Raw genomic sequence first — 3,200 nt, 5'->3', positions numbered from 1 at the left:
GATTTCTCCTCTTCGTTATGTTTGTTAAGCAAGTTAGGTTTTCAAGAAACATTTTTGTCAAGCTCGAGTTCTGATGATGGGATCCATGAGGAATCGAGGGAACTCCTCAAATGTGAAAGGCATACATATAGCGATTTTTGTATTTTTATCAACAAATCCAGCATTTTCATTTTAAAAAGTGACATTTGATGAAGTGGAACTGCTGATGATGATCAGAATGGAACTCTTTAATGACGCATAGTTTACGTTTGGCGATTTGTCCACTTCTTTATGTTTGTTAAGCAACTTAAGTTTTTAAGACATATTTTTGTCAAGCTCGAGTTCTGATGATGAGACCCACGAGGAACCGAGGGAACTCCTCAAATGTGAAAGGCATACATATAGTGATTATTGTATTTTCATCAACAGATCCAGCACATACATTTAAAAAGTGATATTTGATGAAGTGGAACTGCTGATGATGATCAGAATGGAACTATTCAATGACACATAGTTCACGTTTGGCGATTTGTTCTCTTCCTTATGGACCCAAACCCAAACTTGGACCCGGACTCGGACCCGGACCCGGGTCTGAACATGGACCCCAACTCGGACCCGGACCCGGACCGAACTCTGACCCAAACCTGGACCCGGACAGCCGGACACGGACCCGGACTCGGATCCGGACCCAGACCCGGACCCGGAAATGCTACTAAAAAAGTGGGTTAGGTGGGTGGGTGGGTTTTGAACTGCGATTCTCACAGAACAGAACTGCTATCAGAAAAGTAGGTTAGGTTAGGTTAGAGCTGTGACCCTTACAGAAACGAAATGCTACCAGAAAAGTAGGTTAGGTTAAGTTAGAACTGCGACCCTTACAAAAACGAAATGCTACTAGAAAAGTGGGTCGGTTTACCTCCTTTTCTACATTTCATTGTCTGGAATCTAAGAATGCTTTCAGCGGCATCCCCCATTGAAGTCGGTTTTTTTTTTCTTAAAAATTATTTTAACAACAAACCATTGAAGCGGAGCGCGAGTCTCGCGACCCAAACGCGTAAGCGCCGTGAAATTCATGGCGCTTACGCTATGGCTTTTTGTTCGCGTGGTACAAGGTCGCGATTGTGACAATTTCATTTTTTTTATAAGACACCAACAGTACATAAACAAAGCAAGTCAACTTACATAAGTAGAGTAGACACGTATAATATTTATGCACTAATAACAGGTGTGCATCAACATTCAAAGTTCGAGGCTTTTACAATTTACACTACTTTACTAACTATAAAGTAATTAAAACATTCATAAAAACTGTAACTAGTGCAAGCGCTACTTATGAAGTTTGTTTGAACATTCTGCGCTTTAAATATTAGATTGAATCACTAAATATTTCGAAGTTTTGTTCACGAGAGATTGTTCCATGTTACTTGCCATATGGATCGGAAGTGCCTTGCCCAGTTAAGTCCTGGTTGAACTGGGGCGAAAAATGGCGGTCAAACGAAAGGCTCAGGAAAGAGATACATGGAAATTGCTCCACCGACAAGAGGCTCTTAAATTAATGAAGATGATGATAGTAATAATATCTGATCACAGTTGGCATGCGAACGTCCCCTACTACACTTGAAAAACATCATCTTCCCTTATTTCCCACCAAGCGATAAGCGTACGTAACTGACGAATTAAATTTAAGACGCTTGCGCCTCAAGGTAACATATTCATTTCGTTATATGGTGGAGTTACTTCATCGAGTGGGGGTTTTGGGTAGAGGGGGGTCTAAAATATTCATAAGGTTCTAAGTAGCACATCGATTATCATAATGCCCCATTGTGCGGTGTCATTTGGGGTCACAATTTATAGGGAGTTAAGAGCATACTGGTAAAGGTTCACATTGTGTCTTTAATGTAAGCGCATATTGGGACGCATTAGCTTTGTTATATTCTGGTGAAATCTTCTTTAATAAAATGTGCTTTTTTTAAAACTTAACGTAACATTAGAGGGGAAATATATCTATAGAATTCACAATAAATAGTTTTTAAGTAAAAAAATCTAAAATTCAACACTCGTCCGCAACTTCGTAATTTTTTACCAAATTACTGGTATTTATACTAGAACTTAGTACTCCAAATCATAAATTTTGAATACAATTCTACTCAAAGGTTATTCTATTTCTACTCAAAGTTTAACTGGAAGAAATCACTTAAAGGGATAAGTTCGAATTTGTACTGCCTATTTCTGTGCCATATTTGTGTTCTGTGTTTTGTACAATAAAGAGTTTATACATACATACATACATACTCTCTCTGTGGTCGCTCCCTCATGACTGAGGATCGTGGTCATCAGTGGATGTGGATGCTTCACACCTGGTTCTTGTAATCCTCCATCGGTGCCTGTCCATCGCATCTCTGGCGACCGAGCAAAAGCTGGTTGAGGATGGGGCCCCTTTTACTTGATCGCTCCATCTAGTTGGAGACCGTACATACATACATACATACAATTATTGAACGGGCATTCTATTTATAGTGGAATTATGATTTAATTGTAGCGTAAGGCGAAGTTATGTGTTAAAGGGTAGAACACCTAATAACCAACCCTCATTTTAATGACCATTGATAACGGGGTTTGTTGAATATGTTATCGACGCATGCCCGATATTCGAAGATATATACCAATAGTGAATCTATTAAATGATTAGCATCTATATAATATATAATGTAGGATATAGTTCCCGGAATCTCGACATTACTTAGCCAAATTAGATCGGTAAACGTAACTGGTTCGATCCGATACATTGACATCACAGATCAATTGTCTTATTTGGATGGATCGGGAGACATCTCATTTCATTTTATTTCATTTTATTTATTTACAGTACATACGGTGCTACTTTCTCGCACTAGTGCGTAAAGTGCACTTTTCCTGCATATGTCGAAAGTTTAAAGGGCCATATGTACTGTAAAACGTTGTTCGATACACGTGCGAATAGGTAATTCGCAACTCGTGTCGATTTAAAACACTCCCTGCGGTCGTGTTTTAATCTATCGCCACTCGTTTCGAATTTCCTCTTTTCCGCACTTGTATCGAAAATAACTAATTATTATCTAGGTGTCTGGCTGTAAACAGGGTTGCAAATACTTTTGGCGCGTTTCATAAGCTCGCAGTCTCCTTGTTTTTTTAAAACGGAGTCTGTGGATGGTAGTCTGTGGCTCCACATTTCCACATTTCGATCC

The sequence above is a fragment of the Cydia strobilella genome, chromosome 16 (assembly GCF_947568885.1).
Source record: "Cydia strobilella chromosome 16, ilCydStro3.1, whole genome shotgun sequence".
NCBI lineage: Eukaryota > Metazoa > Arthropoda > Insecta > Lepidoptera > Tortricidae > Cydia > Cydia strobilella.
Note: the sequence above shows the minus strand (reverse complement) of the source record.